At 41.9% G+C, this 14813-nt stretch overlaps 1 pseudogene; it reads right to left on the reverse strand.

Moving 5' to 3' along the window:
- Window positions 1–12016: 12016 nt before the first annotated feature.
- Window positions 12017–12457, reverse strand: LOC145513727 (transcription elongation factor A protein-like 8; annotated as a pseudogene).
- Window positions 12458–14813: the final 2356 nt, after the last annotated feature.

The following is a 14813-nucleotide window of genomic DNA, read 5'->3' on the forward strand; positions in this document are numbered from 1 at the left end:
ATTAAAATCAACAACTCCTAACAAGCTAAATCCCCCTTTCTGATCAATAATTTAAGTTTCTCACCATGTTCCTTAAGAGTCTGCACTTCTTTGTGCATGGAGAAAGATCCACCACTTTGCCTCAGCTCCTGCTTAAACCCCGTGAATCAGCAGCCTTCCCACTGGAAGACCTTCGTTCTGATCCCATACTTTTGATACTAAGAAAACAAGCAGCAGAGCAAGAGCCTCACTCTGGAATTCCTCTCATCCCCTTTTTTCTTCCTCCAACACGTATGCATGCAATACGGCAAAACTGACCTAGGAAGGACTTGTTTTCAAAAGGCTAGGCACAATGATCTCCTGAGCTAAAACTGATTATGTTTTCAGTAAGTTTAACTCAGACTTTCCATTTTTGTAGTCTTAGAAACTAGGAGAAATAATTTATTAAGAGTGTGATCTCATGTCTAAACACCACTCCTAACCTAGAGTACAAATTCTAAGAGTCAAATCAGAGCCACACTTCAGGCTAGTGGGATCAGAATAAAGCAGGATAATCTAGATGCATTTTAAAGCAAGGAATGCTGGATTTTAATTACAAACCTGGCAGTAACTGGCATCTGGCCTTCATCCTATTCTCTGTGAATGAGGGGTATGAGAGAATAAAAATAATCAAGAATTTGGGCCTGAACATTTGCAGCAACCTGGATAGACCTAGAGATTATCATACTAAATGAAGTTAAATCAGACAGAGAAAGACAAGTAACAGATGATAACACTTATACGTGGGATCTAAAATATGACACAAATGGACTTACTTACAAAATAGAAACAGACTCACATAGAAAACAAACTTATGGTTGCCAAAGGGGAAAGCGAGCAAAGGGATAAATTAGGAGTTTAGGATTAATAGATATAAACTACTATATATAAAATAGATAAACATGGTCCTACTGTACAGCATAGGTAACTATATAAATATCTTATAATAGAGTGGAAAAGAATGTGAAATGGAATATATATGTACAATTGGATCACTCACCTGTATACCAGAAACACAATACTGAAAGTTAACTATAATTTAAAAAAGAAAGAACTTGGGCTTGAAGAACTAAAAGGATGAGGGAGTGGCCAAGTGAGATGGCAATAGGCAGAGCAAGTTTAGGAGGAAAGATCAAGAGTTCCATATAGGATATGTTAAGGAGAGAGTTCTAAACTGGAAATATAAGCTTAAGAGTTACTGACAGATAGTATTTGAAGCTGTGACCAAATAACATCACCAAGGAAGTGACGGCAGAGACAGAAACGTCTGTATGTCCATGGGTACGCCACAGGGGTGGGCAGACCAGTATCCCCTCCATGCTCCCTGTCCCCCTGCACCTATGCTCAGTAAGTTCACACCGCAGCAGGCGCTCTTCCACGAGAAGCCAGTACTGCTGTCAGACAAAGAATTTCAGCCTTGGAGATAAAAGCTCATATCTGCCACCCAAAGGTACTGCTGCTGCTGCTGCTGCTGCTAAGTTGCTTCAGTCGTGCCCGACTCTGTGCGACCCCATAGACGGCAGCCAACCAGGCTCCCCCATCCCTGGGATTCTCCAGGCAAGAATACTGGAGTGGGTTGCCATTGCCTTCTCTGCCCAAAGGTACAACCTTAGGCAAATCACTTGATTTTGATGAGCTTGTTTCTTCACCTGTAAATTGAGAGACAGTATTATCTCCCTATAGAATATCTGTGAATGTTAAGTTGAATAAAAATACTTTGTGAAATGCTTTACACTCTGCAAATTAGTATTACTTATGTCATAATCTCTGATAACTGAAGGGAGAAAATGCTGTGCTTCTATTAGTGATTACATATAAAGTTTAGGATGGTATCCATCAATGTTTAAAACATAACCCTTTAAAACATATATTTCGCCCTCAGCAACATTCAAAATACACGTAGCCTTTGATGCAGCAATTCCAACTGCCTACAGAACATAGCACAAGGATAAAGATAAATGTGTTGGGTGCTGGTAGTAATAATAAGATATTGGAATTACCATATATCATTAATGGGTTGAGTAAATAAATCATTGTACATTCATACAGTAGAATACCAGGTGTTAAATGTAATGAGAAAATATATGTGTACTCACATGAAAAGATGCCCATGACATTTATGTAAAATAACAGCAAGCAAGTTGCAGTCAATATGTATGGTATTAATCCAATCTGTTTTGCATTTCTATGTATTCATGTTGCACATTTTGATACATGCATAGTAAAAAGCTAGAAGGATGCAAGCTGCACTGTTGAGAGTGGTCACTAGGGTCACTGTGTGTCGCTAAGGAGGTCATGCCCCTCTGAGGAATGTGACTGGCACAGCAGAGAATTACTTTCACTTTCTCCTTTTGATACTTTGAAATTCTTTGATGTTAAAAACAAAAACTGTTTTAAAGACATACCACAAACCAATCCTGGCACCCTGAGGTCCTTAGGAGGGTGGGTACACACATTGAAGACCAGAAGAAGGTCTCTGTTGGGTTACTGGTCATATTTCAATTTGGCAAGCCATAGCTTTCCTTCCCACCAACGCATGGGGTAACAGTGGGAATACACTGAGTGGAAAACACTGGTAGCAAAGTAGGGCCATTTGGGGAAGGAAAAAGGAAATGCAAATATATTCTGAAAACAGATGGTGTCTGAAACAGAAAGCGTGTTTTGGCAACAAGAAAGGAAAATCACAGGGGGAAGAGAGAAAAGTAGTAAAAGAAAAACAGCCAAAGGAGGTGGTAATTAAGTGCAAAGCTGAAGATTTCCAAGGGATTTTTCAGCTTTGGCAAAAGCAGGCCTCTGGACAATTCTGCTGAAGTGCGTAGACACCGTTTTATATTTCTTTCACTTATTAGAAGTATTTCAAGAGAGCAGTAAGCCTGAACCATGATATCTGGACACTTGTTTGTCACCAGTGTTTCCAGTATTAAACTTTTCAAATAATGTACTTCTCGTGACAGTTTTAAAAGGGGACCCAAAGTTCACTCTCGCTCAGTATCATTCTGATAAACTTCATGTGGTGTGAGACAAAGTTGTGAGTCACTGCCAGTGGTGAGGTGGTTGTGTATGATCCACAGGCTACCTACTTTGGCCACCTGATGCAAAGAGCCAATTCACTGGAAAAGACCCTGATGCTGGAAAGATTGAGGGCAGGAGGAGATGGGGATGACGAGGATGAGATGGTTGGACAGCATCGCCAACTCAGTGGACATGAGTTTGAGCAAACTCCAGGAGATAGTAAAGGACAAAGGAAGCCTGGTGTGCTGCAGTCCATGGGGTCACAAAGTGTCAGACACAACTTAGCAAATGAACCACAACAATCTGTCTCACCACCTCCTAACACTGTCGCTATTCTCTGGGCTCTGGAGGTCCCCATGGGTCACTGGTTGGGCAGGGGGACAACCATCCATTCAGAGATACGTGACAATCAGGAGTCATGCCACATCCCACCTCATTTATAGATGAACAAAGGCACAAGCATCTCAAATGTCCAATAACAAAGAGATTAATTGATGAATTATCCTGCACTAAATTGGCTGATGTCACAGCTGCTCAGGATATCAAAGAGCACCCAGGAACTATGACTGTTCTAGCAGGGAACAGCTGTGAGGGCCAGAGGCCAGCTCCCCTACCCAGTGAGGGAAGGAAGTCCTTATGTCTGTATTGACCCCTCCTGCTATACCAGTGACGGTTCACAGACAGGTTTACAAAGAAGAGGTTTTGCAGCTGGTCCCAAATAATCTTTTAATGTCACAAAAAGCTGAGCCAAAGCCAAGAATACATTCAGTACAGTTCAGTCGCTCAGTCGTGTCCGACTCTGTGACGCCATGGACTGCAGCACTCCAGGTCTCCCTGTCCATCACCAACTCCTGGAGCTTACTCAAGCTCATGTCCATTGAGTCAGTGATGCCATACAACCATCTCATCCTCTGTCATCCCCTTCTGCCTTCAATCTTTCCCAGCATCCAAGTCTTTTCAAATGAGTCAGTTCTTCACATCAGGTGGCCAAAGTATTGGAGTTTCAGCTTCAGCATCAGTCCTTCCAATGAATATTCAGGACTGATTTCCTTTAGGATGGACTGGTTGGATCTGCTTGCTGTCCAAGGGACTCTCAAGAGTCTTCTCCAACACCACAGTTCAAAAGCATCAATTCTTTGGCACTCAGCTTTCTTTATAGTCCAAATCTCACTCACATCAATACATGACTACTAGAAAAACCACAGCCTTGACTAGATGGACCTTTGTTGGCAAAGTAATGTCTCTGCTTTTTAATATGCGGTCTACGTTGGTCATAGCTTTTCTTCCAAGGAGTAAGCATCTTTTAATTTCATGACTGCAGTCACTATATGCAGTGACTTTGGAGCCCCCAAAAATAAAGTCTCTCACTGTTTTATCTATTTGCCATGAAGTTATGGGACCAGATGCCATGATTTTAGTTTTCTGAATCTTGAGCTTTAAGCCAACTTTTTCACTCTCTTTCACTTTCATCAAGAGGCTCTTTAGTTCTTCTTTGCTTTCTCCCATAAGGGTGGTATCTGCATATCTGAGGTTATTGATATTTCTCCCAGAAAACTTAATTCCAGCTTGTGCTTCATCCAGTCCAGCATTTCTCATGATGTACTCTACATATAAGTTAAATAAGTACGGTTACAATACATAGCCTTGATGTACTCCTTTTTCTATTTGGAACCAGTCTGTTGTTCCATGTCCAGTTCTAACTGCTGCTTCTTGACCTGCATACAGATTTATCAGGAGGCAGGTCAGGCGGTCTGGTATTCCAATCTCTTGAAGAATTTTCCACAATTTGTTGTGATCCACACAGTCAAAGGCTTTGGCATAATCAATAAAGCAGATGTTTTTCTGGAACTCTCTTGCTTTTTCAACAATCCAGCAGATGTTGGCAATTTGATCTCTGGTTCCTCTGCCTTTTCTAAAACCAGCTTGAACATCTGGAAGTTCACAGTTCATGTGCTGTTGAAGCCTAGCTTGGAGAATTTTGAGCATTACTTTGCTAGCGTGTGAGATGAGCACAATTGTGCAGTAGTTTGAGTATTCTTTGGCATTGCCTTTCTTTGGGATTGGAATGAAAACTCACCTTTTCTAGTCCTGTGGCCACTGCTGAGTTTTCCAAATTTGCTGGCATATTGAGTGCAGCACTTGCACAGCATCATCTTTCAGGATTTGAAATCGCTCAACTGGAATTCCATTACCTCCACTAGCTTTGGTCATAGTGATGCTTCCTAAGGCCCACTTGACTTTGCATCCCAGGATGTCTGGCTCTAGGTGAGTGATCACACCATCATGATTATCTGGGTTGTAAACATCTTTTTTGTATAGTTCTTCTGTGTATTCTTGCCACCTCTTCTTAATATCTTCTGCTTCTGTTAGGTCCATACCATTTCTGTCCTTTATTGTGTCCATCATTGCATGAGAAGTTCCTTTGGTATCTCTAATTTTCTTCAAGAGATGTCTAGTCTTTCCCACTCTATTGTTTTCATCTATTTCTTTGCACTGATCACTGAGGAAAGCCTTCTTGTCTCTCCTTGCTATTCTTTGGAACTCTGCATTCAGATGGGTATATCTTTCCCTTTCTCCTTTGCCTTTTGCTTCTCTTCTTTTCATAGCCATTTGTAAGGCCTCCTCAGACAACCATTTTGCCTTTTTGCATTTCCTTTTCTTGGGGATGGTCTTGATCCCTGCCTCCTGTACCATGTCATGAACCTCCATCCATAGTTCTTCAGGAACTCTGTCTATCAGGGATAATCTAATCCCTTGAATCTATTTCTCACTTCCACTGTATAACCTAAGGGATTTGATTTGATTTAGGTCATACCTGAATGGTCTAGTGGTTTTCCCTACTTTCTTCAATTTAAGTCTGAATTTGGCAATAAGAAGTTCATGATCTGAGACACAGTCAGCTCCAGGTCTTGTTTTTGCTGACTGTATAGAGCCTCTTCATCTTTGGTTGCAAAGAATATAATCAATCTGATTTCAGTATTGACCATCTGGTGATGTCCACGTGTAGAATCTTCTCTTGTGTTGTTGCAACAGGGTGCTTGCTATGATCAGTGTGGTCTCTTGGAAAAACCCTATTAGCCTTTGCCCTGCTTCATTCTGTACTCCAAGGCCAAATTTGCCTGCTACTCCAGGTATTTCTTGACTTCCTACTTATGCATTCAAGTTCCCTATAATGAAAAGGACATCTTTTTTGTGTGTAAGTTCTAGAAGGTCTTGTAGATCTTCATAGAACCGTTCAACTTCAGCTTCTTCAGCATTACTGGTCGGGGCATAGACTTGGATTACTGTGATATCAAATTGTTTGCCTTGGAAATGAACAGAGATCATTCTGTCGTTCTTGAGATTGCATCCAAGTACTGCATTTCAGACTCTTTTGTTGACTATGATGGCTACTCCATTTCTTCTAAGGGATTCTTGCCCACAGTAGCTGCGTGGCACTGGAACGGCAGCTGCACAGCGCTGGAGCAACTGTAAGGAGATAACCCACGTCCAAGGGCAGAGAAGCCCCAGCAAGATGGTAGGTGCTGGAGTGGAGGCTGCGCAGCACTGGAGCGACTTTGAGACGATACCGCATGTCCAGGGGCAAAGGAGAAGCCCCAGCAAGACAGCAGGAGGGGTGAAATTGCGTTTAGAACCAAACCCATACCCGCCAGAGACACTCAGAGGGCTCAAACATACCTTGTGTGCACCAGGACCCAGAGACCCCACAGCAACTGAGATAGAACTGTGTTTGAGTGTCTCCTGAGGAGGTACGGGTAGCAGTGGACTGCTGCAGGGGCAGGGGCTCTGGGTGCAGTAGACCTGGGTATGGCATAAGCCCTCTTGGAGGAGGTCGCTATTAACCCCACCATAGAGCCATCAGAACTTACACAGGACTGGGAAACAAACTCTTGGCAGACACAAACAGAACCTTGTGCGAACCAGGACCCAGGAGAAAGGAGCAGTGACCCCACAAGATACTGACCCAGACTTGCCCGTGAGTGTCCAGGAATCGGTGGTGGCCTGCTGCAAGGTTGGGGGCACTGAGTGTATCAGTGCATGCATGGGATCTTTTGAAGGAAGTAGCCATTATCTTCATTACCTTCACCATAGTTTGGCCCCAGGTCAAATAACAGGGAGGGAACACAGCCTCACCCATCAACAGAAAACTGGATTAAAGATTTATTTAGCATGGCCCCTCCATCAGAACAAGACCCAGTTTCCCCCTCAGTCAGTCTCTCCCATCAGGAAGCTTCCATAAGCCTCTTATCCTTATCCATCAGAGGGCAGATAGACTGAAAACCACAATCACAGAAAACTAACCAATCTGATCACATGGACCACAGCCTTGTCTAACTCAATGAAACTATGAACCATGCATTGTAGGGCCACCCAAGACGGACGGGTCATAGTGGAGAGTTCTGACAAAACGTGGTCCACTGGAGAAGGGAATGGCAAACCACTTCAGTATTCTTGCCTTGAGAATCCCATGAACAGTATGAAAAGGCAAAAAGATACGACACTGAAAGATGAACTCCCCAGGTCGGTAGGTGCCCAATATGCTAATGGAGATCAGTGAAGAAATAACTCCAGAAAGAATGAAGAGACGGAGCCAAAGCAAAAAACAGCACCCAGTTGTGGATGTGACTGGTGATGGAAGTAAAGTCCGATGCTGTAAAGAACAATACTACATAGGAACCTGGAATGTTAGATACATGAATCAAGGCAAATTGGAAGTGGTCAAACAGGAGATGGCAACAGTGAACATCAACATTTTAGGAATCAGGGAACTAAAATGGACTGGAATGGGTGAATTTAAATCAAGTGACCGTTATATCTACTACTGTGGGCAAGAATCCCTTAGAAGAAATGGAATAGCCATCATTGTCAACAAAAGAAGTCTCAAATTATCAGTTCTACCTTTGGGATAAGATGTATACCATGCACCAAAATGAAGGTCAAGAGACAAATCTTTTCAAACATATATATATATATATGTACAAGTTTTTTTCTTATATACACACATAAATATATATGTATGTATGGTGTATGCATATTTGTGTTGCTTGGGGCTCAGTTCTGGACAAATAGCTTTGAAATGTCTATTAAACATCCAAACAGAGATGTCAAGTAGGCAGCTGAATATATGGTCTTAAGAGTTAAGGACAATGGTCTAGGCTGGAGACATTTATTTGACACTGTGCTAAGCAGAACAATGTTCTTCCAAAGATGTCTATGACCTAATCCTCAAAACTTGTGAAAATATTGTCTTAGATGGCAAAAAAAGACTTTGCAAATGTGATTAGGGTATGGACCTTGAGGTGGGGAGACTATCCTGGATTATATGAGTGGACCCAATCTTATCAGATGGGACCTTAAAAGCAGAGAATTTTTCTCAGCTGTGGTGGGAGAGAGCTGACAAAGGAAGAAGGTTCAGAGAGATAAGATTCTGATAAAGAATAAAACAAGCTGATTTCCTGAAGGAAATCAGTCCCGAATGTTCACTGGAAGGACTGATGCTGAAGCTGAAACTCTAATACTTTGGCCACCTGATGCAAAGAACTGACTCATTGAAAAGACCCTGATGCTGGGAAAGATTGCAGGTGGGAGGAGAAGGGATAACAGAGGATGAGATGGTTGGATGGCAGCACTAACTCAGTGGACACGAGTTTGAGTAAACTCCAGGAGTTGGTGATGGACAGGGAGGCCTGGCATGCTGCAGTGCATGGGGTCACAAAGAGTTTAACACGACTGAGCGACTGAACTGAACTGAACTGAAGGAATGTAGAAGGTCTCTGGAAGATGGAAAGATAAAGAAATGGATTCTCCCTTGGAGACTCCAGAAAGGAACACAGCTCTGTTGACCGGTTACTGTAGCCCAGTGAGACTGTGTCAAACTTCTAACCTAAAAAGCTGTAAAATAATAAATCAGTGTTGTTTTAAGCCACTAAGTTTGTGGTAATTTGTTACAGCAGCAATGGAAAACTAATGCCAGCATCATCAATATATAGATGGTATTTAAATCCATAGAATGGGAAAAATAGAGACAGAAAAGAGAGGAGGTCTTGGGACTGAGTTTTGGTAAGTTTGAATATTAAGTCAGGGAAGTGAGGAAGACCCAACTGAGCATGAGGTAGAAGAAAACATAAGAAAGTGGTATTCTAGAAGCCAAATGAAGAGTCGGTGTCGCCTATGGCTGAAGGGCCAGGTAAAATAAGAGCAGAATTAGGAAACAAGACAGAAGAGGGAGAGCACATGTGCTCAGGTCAGTTGACACACAAGGAAAAGAGTGGACCCTGGTCCTCACCACCCAAGCCACAGTGATGGGAGAGACACACAAATGCTACCCACTCAAGAGTGTGACTTTTTCACACACAGGGACTCTGGTTACCAGCAAACATGGCCCGACCGGAATCCTGGAACATTTCCAAAAGATCAGCACTCTTTCCCATTGGGGGAGGGAAGGTGTGAACGTCAGTAGCAAGAAGATAGAGGAACAGGAAGACTTTCAACTTTCCCTTACAGACCTACACTGCTGTCTCTCGTTTTACCATATGATATAGTCTGAGAAGTCCAAGGCCCTAACTTGTTAAACAGCACATACTCCAAGTCCAAGAAAGTTAACATATCTCAAGAGCAGTAAACAGTTTTTCCTCAGGAAAAAATATGAGGTCATCAAAATAAAAACACACAACCTTCCAGGACCTGACATTCCATGTTAGTCATAGCCTCAGAACAACCTTTTATGTTTTCCCTTCCTTTACCCCAAAACTCATGTTAGTCACACATCTCCAAAAGAATGAATGAAATCATGTATGAAGGACCCTTGTGGCCTGTGACAAATATAGCCCATGTAACACTGACTCATGCTGACTTATAAAGACTTGTTCAACTGTTGATCTTCTCCACTGACTGAGAAGTGCTCAAAGAGGTGAGACTGAATAGTAAAAACAATAATCCATTAACTTCCCATTCATTGAACTAGTAATACATGTCAGACACAATGCTAATTGTTTTCAGGCATTTAACCCTGACTTCTCTGGTGGCTCAGTTGGTAAAGCGTCTGCCTATAATGCAGGAGATTGGGGTTCAATCCCTGGGTCGGGAAGATCTCCTGGAGAAGGAAATGGCAACCCACTCCAGTATTCTTGCCTGGAAAATTCATGGACGGAGGAGCCTGGTAGGCTACAGTCCATGGGGTCGCAAAGAGTTGGACACGACTGAGCGACTTCACTTTCACTTTCAACCTTCACCCAACCCTAGGAGATGGTATTATTTACTTCATTTCTCAGAAAAGAAACTTGAGATTCAGAAACATTAAGAAACTCTCTAAGTTAGTCAAACTAACTTAGAGAGTGGCAGAGTTATCCAATGCCAAATTCTGTGCTGAATAAGGCCACCTCCAAGTACATTCACATCCTAATTCCTGGAATGCATGAATTACCTTCTATGAAAAATATGATTTTGCAGGTATGAATAAGGATTTTAACATGAGGAGATTATGCTGGACTATCCTGGGCTCAATGTAATCACAAGAATCCTTGTACGAGGGAAGGAGGAGATCATATTGAATAGCAGGAGATGTGACAACAGAAACAGGAGGTGAAGTGATTCGAGGCAGGAGCCATGAACCAGGGAACGCGGGCAGACTCTAGAAGCTGGAAAAGACAAGGAAACAGACTTTTCCCTAAAGCCTTGAGAAGGACACACTTACCAACACCTTGATTTTAGATTTCTGACCTCCAGAACAGGAAGATACTAAATTTGTGCTTACGACACTAAGTTCCTGGTTACAGTAGCCATCGGAAACTGACAGTGCTCTGTGCCTCTGTCCTTGTATGCCCCATCATCCTCATGACCTAAGGGAGTCAAAGGATGTTTGCTAAGTCAGTTACAATGGAGAAAGAGATTTTCCTCTAAGATTTCTCCCACCTGGACCAACCCAAACTCCTGACCAGGAGAAAAAAGCCTTCCTCAAACAGAGGCAGGCAGAAGCAGCCCAAGTATATCTGGGGTGATAGTATGTGGTTTTCCAATTGCTAAGTTGAATGGATACGCTAGTTACAGTCTGAAGCTCATGCTATGCCAGTCAGTGTGCCCTTGGAAGACATGACAAAATGCAACCCTAATTTACAGCTATGATTTAAAGCCATGGGGGCTGGAGGGAGGTAGGAGATAAGGGGAATTGGGTATTTTTATGTTCTATTTCCTGAAACAACTCATTAAACATCACAATGATTCAGCTGAAATTATAAGAAGCATTTGTAAAAGATGAAATCATATTTTACAATTTAATTCCTTTATAAAAATTATTTCATAGCAAATTAGAACAATGAATACACTTGTACATAACAGCAAATGCACATAATTCTACCTTCCTATTTCTCCGAGATCATTACAGTCCATTCTTTTTTTTTTCCTGTAATAATTGCCACTTTTATTTCTCTGGCTAAGAGATCCAGAGGTATTTTGAGGTTTACATTTTTTTTAATAGTTCTTTCATCAAGAGTTTAGGTGCCCCCATTGCCCTTATAAGCTGGTTGAAAATTATTTGATTTTCAAATAAAAAAAACTTTAATTCTCTTTGTGTGTGTGATGTGTTCATTAAAAAATGCATATAAGCAAAAAGAAAAAAAACATCACACAGAAACAAGCACAGTTAAATTTCTGATATACGTATGTATGTATACACACATGCATACACATACAATCTGAGACTTTCTCCTGCATATGTGAGCTGGTACTGGATATGCTGCTTTGTAACCTGCTATGTTTTACTTTACAATATGGAATGAACATATTTTCATGCATATTTGTGAAATTTCCCAATCGAAAAATAGACCTAGAGAATGTGTCAAAATATAAAATGCAGATGTTGATAACAAGGAAAGCTACCTAAAACAAAACTCCACCAGATGATTAAAAGTAAAAGCAAAAGTCAAAGATACATCAGAAAACGCCAACAGAAAGCAGGGGCCAGATTTTAATATTAGACAAAAAAAAGAATTCAACACCTAAAGCATACGGGATAAGGACGGCTGCGTGAATGTCTTTGCTTCCAAGGCATCATCACAAACTTGCTTCTTATTCTTCTTATTTCTTCCCTAAGCCTTTCCATCATCTGCTCCTCTTATTATTTCTTCAGAGTCCAAATGCCTAACGGGAGTGTCCCCTTTATATCCCTGACCAGGCCGAGTCAGCCCTCCTCTAAGGTTTCCTTCTGCTTCCTGGCTTACACCTTCTTCAGAAGGTTGAGGATTTCTTTCTGCCTCCTGTGGTACAGCTTCCAAAGGGTGGGCTTCCTCAGCTTTTGGCATGTTCTGTGGTTTTCCTTTATTTTCTTCACAAGACTTTTGCATGTTGAGTATTTTTCAATTTCCTTTTTGAATAAATTAACCCTGCAGGGATCCAGGGAATTTTCCTCTGTCTTCCCTCTGTCAATTTGGGTGGCCCCCCAAAGACCAAGAGTCCGGTTCCCTTCAAGCAGGGAGTGGGCAACTCAAGTTATTTCTAAATTGTTTCTGTGTCTCTCTCAGGATCCTCAATTAGCTCTGGTCCATTCTTTAAACAAAGAAGATGGCATCTTCTCCACTAGTATCCGTAAGGAGGCAGTTTTCCAAATTAATAAATTCAATGTACCTCATAGTTTAGCTCCTTTAGAAACAAAGAGCTGGAAGTCTGAACACTTGAGGCTTCACAAGTGACTGATCGCGCCATGAAGGATTATTTCCCCTTCCTGTATCCCAGTTTCTCCAGTCAGGTTAAAATCCTACACTTAGTAAAAACCTCAAAACAGTTTTTAAGCTTCTAAGAACAAGCATTAACATAAGGGAGGGCTTCCCTGGTGGCTCAGACGGTAAAGAATCCTCATGTAATGCAGGTGACCTGGGTTTAATCCCTGGGTCGGGAAGATCCCCTGGAGAAGGAAATGGCAACCCACTCCAGTATTCTTGCCTGGAGAATCCCAAGGACAGAGGAGCCTGGCGGGCTACAGTCCATGGGGTCGCAAAGAGTTGGACACGACTGAGTGACTATACAAGACATGACAGTTAACATAAACAGAACTAAAGCAATCATTTAGAACTGAATCTCAAATTCACAAACGTTTGTATTCCATAGTGTATTTGTAGCTGACACAGAAGGTGAAATAAATTATTGGGTAAGTCTAAGGTAAAATCAGTCACTGCCCTCGGTCTGATCTTCTGACTGGATTGGCAATCCCCATGGTGTTCCCAGCTTGCCTGGTTTTGCAGCCAAGGTCCCCAGGGGTCCTGAGCGGCTTTAGAATCCGAATAAATCACACATCCCAAGGGTCCACTGAGACCACCAGAAACTCAATTTATTTTTGACCTGAGACAAGATTTTATTGCTTCTCAGATTAACAGTTTAAAAATGTTTTGCTTTTCTGCCTCAGGGGTATTAGTTTGATATATAAGGCAGGGAGATTATTAAATCTTTGGTGCCTTCCAAAGATGTAAATTAAACCACAGCATCTCCTTAGCCACCTCCTCTGTATGAGATGGAGATTTATTATTAACTTGTCACTCTTGCATGCTCATGAAAACAAGTAGCACTATAATTAATTACACCTGTTTATTTAAGGGTACCTATCATTTCAACTTTCTTTAGACAGGATATTACAGTTTCTTGATTTCTTGGCTGAGCTAGAGCTAAGGACTTTAAGAGGGGAAGAGAGAATCACTGTCCTCTCCTAATCATTTCCATAAATATATTTGAAAGAAAGGTGGTCTATATGCAACTACACAATGTTGTTTTCATTTTAAATGAAGCTGACATAAATCATCCATTACTTATTAAATGCTTTTCATGTACCAATAATGGTACTAGGTATACGCAGTTCAAAGCAGTGAATAGTCCTCGCCCCCTTGGAGTTTATAGCCTTGATATCCCCTTCCCAAGGCATTTGTCTCTCCGTGTTATGAAAACAGGGGAGAACAGAGCAACATTGAGAACCTGGATAAAAGGAAAGCAAAGCAAAACATACCCCTTCTAAGGTAAGTTTACACGAAGTGAAGGGAAAGTCACTCAGTCGTGTCCGCCTCTTTACAACTCCATGGATGTAGCCTGCCAGCAGGCTCCTCTGTCCATGGAATTCTCCAGGCCAGAATACTGCAGTGGGTAGCTGTTTCCTTTTCCAGGAGCTCTTCCCAACCTAGGGATCAAACCCAGGTCTCCCGCATTGCAGGAGGATTCTTTACCTTCTGAGCCACGAGAGAAGCCCAAGTTTGCACAAAATAGACACTCAATTGAACCAGGATTAATAAGACACTTGCAAGGTTCATTCCCTCCTCTGGGTCCAGTGTAGGTCTGCAGGACTGAACTACATCAAAACCATGGCATTTCACCTTTTTTTCCCCCTCCCTATACCTGTAATATAACATATTACCTGATTTCTTCAATAACCACTGAAGCACAGGAAGCTTTCAAATGAAATTTTAGGTAGGGTTGCCTGACCTCTGATCTTCCACAAGAAAACTTCACCTTTACCACTTCAAATTTTAGGATAGAAAGTGTGAAAGAAAGTGAAGTCACTCAGTCATGTCCGACTCTTTGCGGCCCCATGGACTATAGCCTACCAGGCTCCTCAGTCCACGGAAATTTTCCAGGCAAGAGTCCTGGAGTGGGTTGCCATTTCCTTCTCCAGGGGATCTTCCCGACCCAGGGAATGAACCCAGGTCTCCTGCATTGCAGGCAGACACTTTACCATCTGAGCCACTAGGGAAGCCCAATTTTAGGATGATTACTTTTTTAAAAAAAAAGATTCCTGATTATATTCCTGTTTC

This window comes from Giraffa tippelskirchi, chromosome 7 (assembly GCF_054371585.1).
Source record: "Giraffa tippelskirchi isolate mGirTip1 chromosome 7, T2T-mGirTip1v1.2.pri, whole genome shotgun sequence".
Taxonomy (NCBI): domain Eukaryota; kingdom Metazoa; phylum Chordata; class Mammalia; order Artiodactyla; family Giraffidae; genus Giraffa; species Giraffa tippelskirchi.